The sequence below is a fragment of the Coregonus lavaretus genome (assembly GCF_964263955.1).
Source record: "Coregonus lavaretus genome assembly, chromosome: 7".
Lineage (NCBI taxonomy): Eukaryota > Metazoa > Chordata > Actinopteri > Salmoniformes > Salmonidae > Coregonus > Coregonus lavaretus.
The window spans coordinates 30,669,020-30,683,760 of NC_139994.1; the positions used below are offsets into that span (position 1 = coordinate 30,669,020).

At 45.0% G+C, this 14,741-nt stretch overlaps 1 protein-coding gene across 1 annotated transcript in view; it reads right to left on the reverse strand.

The window, feature by feature from the left end:
* Positions 1-14,741, reverse strand: part of epha10 (EPH receptor A10) — a gene marked incomplete at both ends in the record, with an annotated part of 146,187 nt that overhangs the window by 30,160 nt on the left and 101,286 nt on the right. The gene's annotated exons all lie outside the window — the stretch shown is intronic.

The window sequence follows — 14,741 nt, forward strand, 5'->3', positions numbered from 1 at the left end:
TTGACACACTCAAACCAGTGTGCCTGGCACCTACTACCATACCCCGTTCAAAGGCACTTACAGTGAGGGAAAAAAGTATTTGATCCCCTGCTGATTTTGTACGTTTGCCCACTGACAAAGAAATTATCAGTCTATAATTTTAATGGTAGGTTTATTTGAACAGTGAGAGACAGTATAACAACAAAAAAATCCAGAAAAACGCATGTCAAAAATGTTATAAATTGATTTGCATTTTAATGAGGGAAATAAGTATTTGACCCCCTCTCAATCAGAAAGATTTCTGGCTCCCAGGTGTCTTTTATACAGGTAACGAGCTGAGATTATGAGCACACTGCTCCTAATCTCAGCTTGTTACCTGTATAAAAGACACCTGTCCACAGAAGCAATCAATCAGATTCCAAACTCTCCACCATGGCCAAGACCAAAGATTGTAGACCTACACAAGGCTGGAATGGGCTATAAGACCATCGCCAAGCAGCTTGGTGAGAAGGTGACAACAGTTGGTGTGATTATTCGCAAATGGAAGAAACACAAAAGAACTGTCAATCTCCCTCGGCCTGGGGCTCCATGCAAGATCTCACCTCGTGGAGTTGCAATGATCATGAGAACGGTGAGGAATCAGCCCAGAACTACACGGGAGGATCTTGTCAATGATCTCAAGGCAGCTGGGACCATAGTCACCAAGAAAACAATTGGTAACACACTACGCCATGAAGGACTGAAATCCTGCAGCGCCTGCAAGGTCCCTCTGCTCAAGAAAGCACATATACAGGCCCGTCTGAAGTTTGCCAATGAACATCTGAATGATTCAGAGGAGGACTGGGTGAAAGTGTTGTGGTCAGATGAGACCAAAATGGAGCTCTTTGGCATCAACTCAACTCGCCGTGTTTTGAGGAGGAGGAATGCTGCCTATGACCCTAAGAACACCATCCCCACCGTCAAACATGGAGGTGGAAACATTATGCTTTGGGGGTGTTTTTCTGCTAAAAGGACAGGACAACTTCACCGCCTCAAAGGGACGATGGACGGGGCCATGTACCGTCAAATCTTGGGTGAGAACCTCCTTCCCTCAGCCAGGGCATTGAAAATGGGTCTAGGATGGGTATTCCAGCATGACAAAACACACGGCCAAGGCAACAAAGGAGTGGCTCAAGAAGAAGCACATTAAGGTCCTGGAGTGGCCTAGCCAGTCTCCAGACCTGAATCCCATAGAGAATCTGTGGAGGGAGCTGAAGGTTCGAGTTGCCAAACGTCAGCCTCGAAACCTTAATGACTTGGAGAAGATCTGCAAAGAGGAGTGGGACAAAATCCCTCCTGAGATGTGTGCAAACCTGGTGGCCAACTACAAGAAACGTCTGACCTCTGTGATTGCCAATAAGGGTTTTGCCACCAAGTACTAAGTAATGTTTTGCAGAGGGGTCAAATACTTATTTCCTTCATTAAAATGCAAATAAATGTATACAATTTTTGACATGGGTTTTTCTGGATTTTTTTGTTGTTATTGTGTCTCTCACTGTTCAAATAAACCTACCATTAAAATTATAGACTGATGATGTCTTTGTCAGTGGGCAAACGTACAAAATCAGCAGGGGATCAATTTTTTTTTTCCCTCACTGTAAATCTTTTGTCTTGCCCAGTCACCCTTTGAATGGCACACATACACAATCCATGTCTCAATTGTCTCAAGGCTTAAAAATACTTCTTTAACCTGTCTCCTCCCCTTCATCTATACGGATTGAAGTGGATTTAACAAGTGACCTCAATAAGGGATCATAGCTTTCACCTGGATTCACCTGGTCAGTCTGTCATGGAAAGAGCATGTGTCCCTAATGTTTTGTACACTCAGTGTATACCATATAGTAAACAAACAAACATACACACACTGGCATACACGATATGGTGAGTCACACACACAGATAGAGACTGGCACAATCAGACAAATGGACAAACACGTCACACACACATCCCCATGTAAAAAATACCAATAGTACCAGTGAAGAGAAAGAGTGAGGCACTACTTTAAGCAGTAAGTGTTGTATTAGAAACACTAAGAACACACTGTCAACTTGCTCTACCTACTACAACTCAAGGCTATTGTTTGCTATTCCTTTGTGATTAATTATGCATGGGGACTGACTGCTTAAAAACTCAGGCTCACATGAGTCGGGCTCACAGCGCAACTCAATCTGACAGAATCATAGCTGCGGACACATACTCAAACACGGTAGTAGTACAGGTTGGTTTGAGTCTCAAAAACACTAATACACTCCAAGGGAGAACATTGAAACACTACACACCCTGGTAGTGTAGTTTCAATAACAGAAATAAACAGTGTGAAGAAAACACACACTTGGAAAAGGACAGGGGTTTAGTTACATAGACTAATGTATAATATAATATAATAATAATAATATAATAATATAATAATAACATAATATGCCATTTAGCAGACGCTTTTATCCAAAGCGACTTACAGTCATGCGTGCATACATTTTTTTTGTGTATGTAGTAATGCACATACCCAAACCCACGAAACGAAACTCACATTCCATCTTGCACCGGCACACACACACACACACACACACACACACACACACACACACACACACCACCCACACACACAGACCACCCACACACACACACACACACCACACACTGACCCCCCCACACACACCTAAACACACACACACTCTAATATCTAGTTTCCCGTCCAGTCTGAAAGCAGCTGGTGTGTGTCCATGGGTCTGACCCTGTTTGAATGAATGGAAATTGATGCTGAGAGGAGACTGTGTGTGTGTCTGAATGGGAGATGGATGCTGACAGGAGACCGAATTGGCTGCGGCAGACAAAGCCTCATTTCCACAGGCAATAGACCAGAGGTTATGGCCTTCAGGACTCCACTGTAATCAAGGCCCGGACCCCGTGGCTAGCCAGACAGATGAGCAACACCACAGCCTTAACAGCCCAATCATAGATAGCTTCCACTAAATGACATGGAGGGAAAGACAGACAAACAGATCCAATCCCTTTCATTTTAACAAATATTTTTTTCATGGTGTGGAAGACAAGGAAGCTACGTGGTGTGGTGGCTCAGTTCTGGCAGATGTCTATGCAGGTGGTGTACAGGATTGGCACAAAATGGCTTCAGAGTCATAAGCAGCTGCATGTGCCTTCTATCAGTCTGCAACCAACAAAGGTGCAGTATAAATATGAAAATGTAGAAAAAGACAGCTATGCGACAGGTAGGTAGAGTGGCACAAAATGGCCCCCGCCTCCACAGTTGCACATGGATTCTATCCTCCTGCAGCCAACCAAGGTGCAGTATAAAAATATGTTACATTGTGCAGACAAAGAAGACGATGTGGTGCAGGTAATTAATACAATTTGGCACAAAATGGCCTCCATGTTCCACAGTTGCACGTGCCTTCCATCTTGACGCAGCCAACAAAGGTGCACTACGCTGCTACTCGCAATCACTGAAGACAGGCAGTGGAGCTGTAGTACCTCAGGACCACCACAGAGAAGGAGCGTGTGTGAATATCTCTCTCCTTTCCTTTCTCGCTCTCTCCCTCCCTCCACTCTCTCTCTTCCTCCCTACTCTGTCTCTTTTCTAGAGAGACTGTTCTTCCCTACAGCCCTGTTTATGCCTCTGCAATGACTACATCCATCTTGCCACGCAGGGATTTCTTTGTTCTACTTGTCTCTCTCTCCCAGTCTCTCTCGTGTGTGTGTGTGTGTGTGTGTGTGTGTGTGTGTGTGTGTGTGTGTGTACATACAAAAAAGGACTTGAGTGTTTAAGCCAATGGGTATCAGCCAATCATGACAGAGAAGTTAACAGGCTGTAAGTACAGTGTACAGCATTACTCTAAACATCTACAAGCTGGGTTAAAACTGACTTGGGGAGGAAAGGAGATGTAGAGCTACAGAGACCTAATGCATCACTGGAGTGCCTATGTGTGTGTGAGTGTGTATGTGTGTGTGTGTGTCCGCGTGTGTATACCCACCCGTGGAGTGTGTCAATTCCCCTACATCTAGAATGCCTCTCCGTGACAGTGACGACAGTCACCAAATCCAACACAACCTTTTAAATCATTCAACACACGAATAAGCCCCCACCATCAAAATAGCCCTCTCCCTTAAATCAGAATCTGTATGAACCACAAAGACAGACCCGCGATAATGATGTGTTGAGGCCCAGCATCGTCCCTCCTAGGGCTCACTATCTGGCAGTGGCCCCCGCTTTTAATCTGGGTCTATCAGCCAGACCAGCGGTGGCGCGCTATCTGGCAGGATGTCCCCCGCTCCCTGTGAAATCTGCCCTATCAGCATTCTGTCTGTCTGCAGGCCCCACGCCGGCCCAGATAAAAACCTCACAATTACACCGGTACTATGGCTACCCAAAATAGGAAGGAGGAGAAAGGACGGAAGGAGAAGGGATATTGCAGAGGATTCGTGAGGACGAATAGAGGCAGCTATTATCGTTGGCCATTATCATTCATATGAACCTCTGTGTGTGTGTGTGCGCGCGCGCGTGCGTGTCTCTGTGTGAGCAACGTGTATTCTGAGAGAAAACACACACCTGACATAGGATTCTGCTATTTGTGAAGAGAGTGGGAGAGATGGGTGAGGAAGGGGAGAGTAGACACATGTCACAGATACATTTCCACCTAAAGTGCATGATTATAGGCTGTGGGGGCTCAGTATGTGTGTGTTTGTATGTATCTGTGTTTGCATGTGTGTGTACACTGAGAGAACCAGGGGAGAGTGACCGAGTGATTAAATGTGTCAGCCTGTGGGTGGATGGACGGGTGCGTAAGAGCCAGAAAGTGAGTTAACGAGAGAGGCACATGTTTGAATTTAGTCCCCCCCCCCCCGGTGCTTTTTGGATGAGTGTATGCTTCTCTGTCTTATTCCATATCCCGTATTATGACACTTGATGTGGTGGGGCTCACATCCACACACACTGGGAGAGGCAGACCTGCCGCCAAGGTATGCCAGAGGAGACAGTGAGCTCAACACAGCCTGACAGAACACACAGTCAGGGGAAATGCCACACACACACACACACACACACACACACACACACACACACACACACTCACACACTCACACACAGACACTCACACACAGACACTCACACACAGACGTAAGCAAGCCCACGCGCGCCCGCAAACAGACAGAAAATACGAGTTCACGGGGAGTAACGAGTGAAGTTTGAGGGAATAAAGTGCTGATTGCAGGAGAAAGACAGCCACACAGAGATGGATAAATCAAAATCAAATTTGTATTTGTCACATACACGTGTTTAGCAGATGTGTTTAGCAGATGTTATTGCGCGTGTAGCGAAATGCTTGTGCTTCTAGCTCCGACAGTGCAGTAATATCTAACAATTTCACAACATATACCCAATACACACAAATCTAGTAAGGAATGGAATTTAAAAACAATGACAGAGCGGCATGGACTAAGATACAGTAGAATATTATAGAATAGAATACAGTATATACATATGAGATGAGTAGTGCAAGATATGTAAACATTATTAAAGTGACTAGTGTTCCATTTCTTAAAGTGCCCAGTGATTTCAATAGGCAGCAGCAGCCTCTAATGTGTGCAATGTCTCAAAGCACTTCATGATGACAGAGCTGAGTGCAACGGGGCGATAGTCATTTAGTTCAGTTACCTTTGCTTTCTTGGGTACAGGAACAATGGTGGCCATCTTGAAGCATGTGGGGACAGCAGACTGGGAAAGGGAGAGGTTGAATATGTCCGTAAACACACCAGCCAGCTGGTCTGCGCATGCTCTGAGGACGCGGCTAGGGATGCCGTCTGGGCCGGCAGCCTTGCGGGGGTTAACATGCTTAAATGTCTTACTCACGTCGGCCACGGAGAAGGAGAGCCCACAGTCCTTGGTAGTGGGCCTCGTCGGTGTTATCCTCAAAGCGGGCGAAAAAGGTGTTTAGCTTGTCTGGAAGCGAGACGTCGGTGTCGGCGATGTGGCTGGTTTTCCTTTTGTAGTCCGTGATTGTCTGTAGACCCTGCCACATACGTCTCGTGTCTGAGCCGTTGAATTGCGTACTATACATGCATACTATATATTTTGCGAACACACTCTGCACAAGCGCACACGGGAATGTGCGTACACACATGCGCAAAGTACACCTCGATGTGACGGGGTGATATGGAGGATAAATGGGGAGGTGTGTGTGTGTTCCATCTGTGCTACATTACAGCTCAGTGTGTGTGTGTTCCATCTGTGCTACATTACAGCTCAGTGTGTGTGTGTTCCATCTGTGCTACATTACAGCTCAGTGTGTGTGTGTTCCATCTGTGCTACATTACAGCTCAGTGTGTGTGTGTTCCATCTGTGCTACATTACAGCTCAGTGTGTGTGTGTTCCATCTGTGCTACATTACAGCTCAGTGTGTGTGTGTTCCATCTGTGCTACATTACAGCTCAGTGTGTGTGTGTTCCATCTGTGCTACATTACAGCTCAGTGTGTGTGTGTTCCATCTGTGCTACATTACAGCTCAGTGTGTGTGTTTTCCATCTGTGCTACATTACAGCTCAGTGTGTGTGAGCTAAGTGATGGGAGGCAGCTGTCTGTTAGGCCTGTCACTGTTGTGTCTGACAGACCAGCAGGAGGGTGACAGACAGTTGAGCTTATCAACAAACCACCGGAGATATACACACACACACACACACACACACACACACACACACCCTTGACAGCTAGCTGCACAATGACGATCTCAACAGTTGTGAGGAGGAGAAAATTCAAGAGAGGAGAGAGGAGGAGGGATTGACAGAAACAACTTCAAATTTCCTCTCCTTTCATGCAGATGAAAGACATGTTTTCACCTCTCTCTCTCTCTCTCTCTACACTGAGCCTCTTCTCTGTAGAGACTTCGGTTCAAAATGAGCCCTCTGATTAACCAAGGGTATGTGTGTCTTCGAGTGCTTTTCAGTCTGTGACTGTGTGTGTTTGTCTTCTATGTGTGTGTCGGTTTGTTATGGTGTGTACGTGACTGTGTGTTGTATAAACGCTAAAACATAAATTCAAAGTACTATACCTGCGAATAATAAAAGATGTCCTCATAGATCCCAATAATAAGCCAGCCAAGCTAACCAATTAAAATTCTCATCACTGACTGACAAAGCGTCTTATGTGGCCAGGCATCAGCCATGAAAAGCTGCTTGATGACTCAATTCATTTGGTGGTCGCTGAAGCCTCACCTAGCCAATCGCTTCTCATTAGGGGATCCAAAAGGCTTGGCTGGCACACACAGACAGACAGACACTTATCAAAGGGAGAGAGAGAGGGGTTACAAAGAAATGGCCATTTTTTGAAATTCTGTGACCAGGAAATGAGTTAGGCGTTCTCTGCCTGGAGGGTGAGGAGGTGAAGTAATTCATGAGAAAGTAACACAAAACCTCTCTTTCTCCCACATGAAGAGGCACAAATGCATTGCGCACACACGCACTCCAAAATTAATTAACACATCACACTAGAATACAACTGCAGCCCAAACTTAAATGTAAATGCAATTACGCTTCCACATGCTACCTCCCCTGCCTCCTCTGATATCCCTCCTGTCCTTCGCTCCTGTCCTTCGCACCGTCCTACACCCTCTTATTTTCTCCTTTCCTCCCCCGTTGTCATTCAACTGTTCTCTATTCTGTACTTTGTCATGTCTTTGTACATTTTGTGTGGACCCCAGGAAGAGTAGCTGCTGCATGTGCAGTAGCTAATTGGGATCCTAATAAACTCAACTCCCTGTTCTCCCCATCTCCTCTCCACCTCCTGCCTAACCTCCTGTCCCCCTCTCTCCTCCTGTGATCTAGCCTCCCCCCTTTCCACCCCCTCCCTCCCTCAGTAGGATGCCCAGAGAGCTGCACTGAGCGCCCATGCCTCTCCACAGAGACCAGGGCATCTAAAGCAGGCCAAATAAATCCTCTGAAGATATTGAAATGTCAATTCCCCCTCCGACCCCCACTCTCTTCCTCTCCCCATCATCTAAAGGACTTTAAACATGCCACTGGGGGGCACAACAACTGGAGAGGCCACCGCTCTGGAGCTGGGGGATTTGGGCTTATGTGGCTTTTTGTCGAGCAAAACGTGTCTGCGAGGGTACAGCGCTGCATACAGAGCCCCCAGCGCACTCGCTCTCTGTGCACTGTAGGCTACAATACCTAGAGTTTCACTGTATTTGGGAGGGAAACAACTGAGCTGTAGCCTATTGCGTGTTTGTGTTTATGAGTCTGTTATTTGAGTGAAACAATGTTGTGTATGGCAGTTTTTTAGGCTATGGGCTAAAATACAGAATATTGTATATATAGCCTACAGAAATTTGATCAGTTACAGTTCATACGAATATATTCAGATCTGGTAAAAGGCTGACAAATTGGTTGTTTCAATGAGAATATTATTTGTAACAGGACTATAGAAATGGAAACGTTGTGATTTTACATACACAAAGTAACAATAGCCTATAATTAAAGGGACTGCAGTCAATCTATTTCTGGGCTCTCACCATCAAGTCACATGCACAATTATCAGCTTTCTTATGAGTTTCGATAGCCCATTTATTCATTGACATCACTGACCCATGGGGCGGCGCACAATTGGCCCAGCGTCGTCCAGGGTATGGGAGGGAATGGCCGGCAGGGATGTAGCTCAGTTGGTAGAGCATGGCGTTTGCAACGCCAGGGTTGTGTGTTCGATTCCCAAGAAGGGCCAGTATAAACAAAAAAAAATTGAACATAAAAAAAAATAATAATAATAATAATTAATACTCACTAACTGTAAGTCGCTCTGGATAAGAGCGTCTGCTAAATGACTAAAATGTAAAATGTACTGAGGAGAGACACATTAGGGTGTAACAACAACATAGGCTTTATCATTTAACAGTTTATTTCAGGTGAAACGTAAGCCCTATTCAGACGGGATTAGTTTTACTGGGAAGGTCGGGTGATGTAATTGTGTGCACGAGCACAAAACACCACATCCGTCATTTTAGTCTTGTGCAAATCTACCATGTCAGTAAATTGTACATGGCGGTAGATTAACAATTCCAGCCAGAATAACCTACTGTTTTTTGGCAAATTCCAAGATCCTCTGATAATAGCTGACTTGTCCCATGTGTAACAACATCCCTGTGTTTTCCGAGACATTACAGAGCTTTACAGGTGCTGCTCGCAGTTTGAGCAAGAAAACGAACTGATTTGATAAATTGATGCTTAAAACAAAGTTTGGCACACATATTTCATATGAATGGCCTATATTTAAAACTTTTGGGAAATGGCAAGTTCACTTTCTCATCCATAACTGCATCTCAAGTGCAAGTGTGCTGTTCAGCAGCTCACATCAGCAGGACGAAGGGCCTTATCATTAGAAGGGACATCTACCGTGATCACATTTCCTCAATTTAAATATTATGGAGACAACTATATATTTGGCAGCCAAGCACGAGTTAGTGGGGGAAAAAAGTATTTAGTCAGCCACCAATTGTGCAAGTTCTCCCACTTAAAAAGATGAGAGAGGCCTGTAATTTTCATCATAGGTACACGTCAACTATGACAGACAAAATTAGATTTTTTTTCTCCAGAAAATCACATTGTAGGATTTTTTATGAATTTATTTGCAAATTATGGTGGAAAATAAGTATTTGGTCAATAACAAAAGTTTCTCAATACTTTGTTATATACACTTTGTTGGCAATGACACAGGTCAAACGTTTTCTGTAAGTCTTCACAAGGTTTTCACACACTGTTGCTGATATTTTGGCCCATTCCGCCATGCAGATCTCCTCTAGAGCAGTGGTGTTTTGGGGCTGTCGCTGGGCAACACAGACTTTCAACTCCCTCCAAAGATTTTCTATGGGGTTGAGATCTGGAGACTGGCTAGGCCACTCCAGGACCTTGAAATGATTCTTACGAAGCCACTCCTTCGTTGCCCGGGCAGTGTGTTTGGGATCATTGTCATGCTGAAAGACCCAGCCACGTTTCATCTTCAATGCCCTTGCTGATGGAAGGAGGTTTTCACTCAAAATCTCACGATACATGGCCCCATTCATTCTTTCCTTTCCTTTACACGGATCAGTCGTCCTGGTCCCTTTGCAGAAAAACAGCCCCAAAGCATGTTTCCACCCCCATGCTTCACAGTAGGTTTGGTGTTCTTTGGATGCAACTCAGCATTCTTTGTCCTCCAAACACGACGAGTTTAGTTTTTACCAAAAAGTTCTATTTTGGTTTCATCTAACCATATGACATTCTCCCAATCCTCTTCTGGATCATCCAAATGCACTCTAGCAAACTTCAGACGGGCCTGGACATGTACTGGCTTAAGCAGGGGGACACGTCTAGCACTGCAGGATTTGAGTCCCTGGCGGCGTAGTGTGTTACTGATGGTAGGCTTTGTTACTTTGGTCCCAGCTCTCTGCAGGTCATTCACTAGGTCCCCCCGTGTGGTTCTGGGATTTTTGCTCACCGTTCTTGTGATCATTTTGACCCCACGGGGTGAGATCTTGCGTGGAGCCCCAGATCGAGGGAGATTATCAGTGGTCTTGTATGTCTTCCATTTCCTAATAATTGCTCCCACAGTTGATTTCTTTAAACCAAGCTGCTTACCTATTGCAGATTCAGTCTTCCCAGCCTGGTGCAGGTCTACAATTTTGTTTCTGGTGTCCTTTGACAGCTCTTTGGTCTTGGCCATAGTGGAGTTTGGAGTGTGACTGTTTGAGGTTGTGGACAGGTGTCTTTTATACTGATAACAAGTTCAAACAGGTGCCATTAATACAGGTAACGAGTGGAGGACAGAGGAGCCTCTTAAAGAAGAAGTTACAGGTCTGTGAGAGCCAGAAATCTTGCTTGTTTGTAGGTGACCAAATACTTATTTTCCACCATAATTTGCAAATAAATTCATTAAAAATCCTACAATGTGATTTTCTGGATTTTTTTCCCTCAATTTGTCTGTCATAGTTGACGTGTACCTATGATGAACATTATAGGCCTCTCTCATCTTTTTAAGTGGGAGAACTTGCACAATTGGTGGCTGACTAAATACTTTTTTCCCCCACTGTATCAGTGTAGCATTTTACCGTCTAGATATGTTTAAATATCTTCACGCCTAGTATAAAAACCTCCAGGCTTCCTTCATAAAACTCAATTAAATGAAAAAAATTAAGAATTACAGGGGGCAGTTTGGAATAAGGCACATGCTGGGATAATAATTACAGGGCATTCAGAAAGTATTCAGACCACTTGACCTTTTCCACATTTTGTTACGTTACAGCCTTATTTTAAAATGGATACAATTATTTTCGTTCCTCAATCTACACACAATACCAAATAATGACAAAGCAAAAACAGGTTTTAAGAAATGTTTGCAAAAGAATATATAAAAAAGTAACTGAAATACCTTATTTACTTAAGTATTCAGACCCTTTGCTATGAGATTCGAAATTGAGCTCAGGTGCATCCTGTTTCCATTGATCATCCTTGAGATGTTTCTACAATTTGATTGGAGTACACCTGTGGTAAATTCAATTGATTGGACATGATTTGGAAAGGCACACACCTGTCTATATAAGGTCCCACAGTTGACAGTGCATGTCAGAGCAGAAACCAAGCCAGGAGGTCGAAGGAATTGTCCGTAGAGCTCCGAGACAGGATTGTGTCGAGGCACAGATCTGGGGAAGGGTACCAAAAAATGTCTGCAGCATTGAAGGTCCCCAAGAACACAGTGGCCTCCATCATTCTTAAATGGAAGAAGTTTGGAACCACCAAGACTCTTTCTAGAGCTGGCCGCCCGGCCAAACTAAGCAATCGGGGGAGAAGGGCCTTGGTCAGGGAGGTGACCAAGAACCCGATGGTCACTCTGACAGAGCTCCAGAGTTCCTCTGTGGAGATGGGAGAACCTTCCAGAAGGACAACCATCTCTGCAGCACTCCACCAATCAGACTCCTCAGTAAAAGGCACATGATAGCCCGCTTGGAGTTCGCCAAAAGGCACCTAAAGGACTCTCAGAACATGAGAAACAAGATTTTCTGGTCTGATGAAACCAAGATTGAACTCTTTGGCCTGAATGCCAAGTGTCACGTCTGGAGGAAACCTGGCACCATCCCTACGGTGAAGCATGGTGGTGGCAGCATCATGCTGTGGGGATGTTTTTCAGTGGCAGGGACTGGGAGGGAAAGATGAACGGAGCAAAGTACAGAGAGATCCTTAATGAAAACCTGCTCGAAAGTGCTTAGGATCTCAGACTGGGGCAAAGGTTCACCTTCCAACAGGAAAACGATCCTAAGCACACAGCCAAGAGAACGCAGGAGTGGCTTCGGGACAAGTCTCTGAATGTCCTTGAGTGGCCCAGCCAGAGCCCAGACTTGAACCCGATTTAACATCTCTGGAGAGACCTGAAAATAGCTGTGCAGCGACGCTCCCCATCCAACCTGACAGAGTTTGAGAGGATCTGCAGAGAAGAATGGGAGAAACTCCCCAAATACAGGTGTGCCAAGCTTGTAGCGTCATACCCAAGAAGATGAGCCTGTAATCGCTGCCAAAGGTGCTTCAACAAAGTACTGAGTAAAGGGTCTGAATACTTATGTAAATGTAATATTTCCGTTTTTTATTTGGAATTAAAAACTTGTTTTTGCTTTGTCATTATGGGGTATTGTGAGTAGATTGATGAAAAACAACATTTAATCCATTTTAGAATAAGGCTGTAACATATCAAAATGTGGAAAAAGTCAAGGGGTCTGATTACTTTCCGAATGCACTATACATAACCAACATCTCTAATAACCCTGTCTAGTCCTGTCCAAATAGGGCTATGGACTTATAGTCAAGACATTTCATAACCAGATCACCAGATCTTGTTAATCTGAATAATAGTAATGAAAATATCGTTGGGTGTTGCGCAATAGATTATCCTACACAATTGCATCCTTTGGACGCACACCACACACACACAGGCATGATATTCTCTCGCTCTCATACAGAAACGACACATGCACAATTAAAGCATGATAAGACACGCACGGACACTCTAACAAAGACACACCACATATACAGTAGGCCTAGTACACACACACGCACACACGTATCTAATCCACAGCTGGATGATGGGTCCCATGAGCCCATTTGGGCAGGATTGATCCCCATTTACCCAACCCCTGTCCTCCGTTCCATCCATCTATCCAACCCTCCACCCCAACCCCCCTTGAGGGTCTGTGGAGTACCGATAAACCCCCTCTCCCTCGCTCTCTCCATTCAGGGGAAATCGTTTCGGTCAGGGTGTGTGTGTGTGTGTGTGTACGTGTGCGCACACCCGCCTTCCTTTGGGGGCTTTTCAGGGGACAGACCGCCTTCCACCTATCCCCAGTTCTTAGCTAGTCCACAGGCTCTACTTTCACTGTGTGCTTTTACACACACACACACACACACACACACACACACACACACACACTAGGAGCTGTAGCCTGCAGGCTAAATAACCCCTCTTTTAGATTAGAGGAGCAGAGGAGGCCAAAACCTGGCGCCCCCACCTCCAGCTAACAGGCTTAGCCACACAAGCAGCCCCAATACGCTACAGCTGCACGTGAGACAAGGGGATAGGGAGGAGAGAGAGAGAGAGAGAGTGAGAGAGGGGGATAGGGAGGAGAGAGAGAGGGTGAAAAAAGGCGTAGAGGCCTGTGCTCAGTCACTTATGCAGTATTCATAAAGGTCAGTGGGCTTTTTATGGGGTATTGTTTCAGGATGCACCAAGGGCGTTAGCACGCTTAACCTTCTAGGGGAGCTGAGTGTACCGGAGGTTTGGTCATGCTTTGTTGGTGATCGGAGGCGAGGTGTGCCAATGGTGCGTGTATAATGCACGTTGTTACGAACCCCGTGGCTTTAAACATCTAGGGTGGATGGAGAAGAGACCCGTAACATAATTCATGCACATTAGAATGATGACATGGAACAGTGAGAACAAAAACTACACGACAACCATAAACTACCGTCAAACATAAAAGGTTTATTTTTAAACACATGGTAAAGGTTTGGGAAAAGGGGCTGAGCAGGACCCAAGAAATGAAACAATAGTATAAAACACCCCTAAACTGATCTTGCCTGCCTCAAGAACCGCTAAGCTACTGCTAATCATACAAAAGTACAGTGGGTGGTCCGCTCAGGTCTAACTAGTGTTTTTAGACAGATTTCTTCCTACGGGTAATGTACGCCCAAGGGCAACTTGCTTAAATTCCCCTTTTCCCAGAAACACACAAAGTTACCAAACAGAGTAACCAGCAAATGAGTGAGTACACAAAAACACAGGACACCACAGTATCCATACTCACATACGAAAAGTAGTCTTAACAAAGTTACCAAACAGAGTAACCAGCAACTTAGTGAGTAAACAAAACACAGGACACCACAGTATCCATACTCACATACGGAAATAGTCTCCAACAACAAACACAACTGACCGGCTTTTAAACAATGGGATGTGTGATTGAAAAACCAGCAACAGGTGGTGCAATGCAGAGGAATGTTCACTGATTGGTCCACCTTAGCAATCAGCAGACACCCCAACGACCACCAATCAGGAACATACAGGACACCTGTGATTAGGGCAGAAGGAGAGGAAAAACACAAAAAGACACAGGATACCTGTATCCGTAACACACGTGCCAAACAGAACCCAACCTACATTTTGCAACTATTCACATACTTTACTCACTCACACAAGCAGACACCGT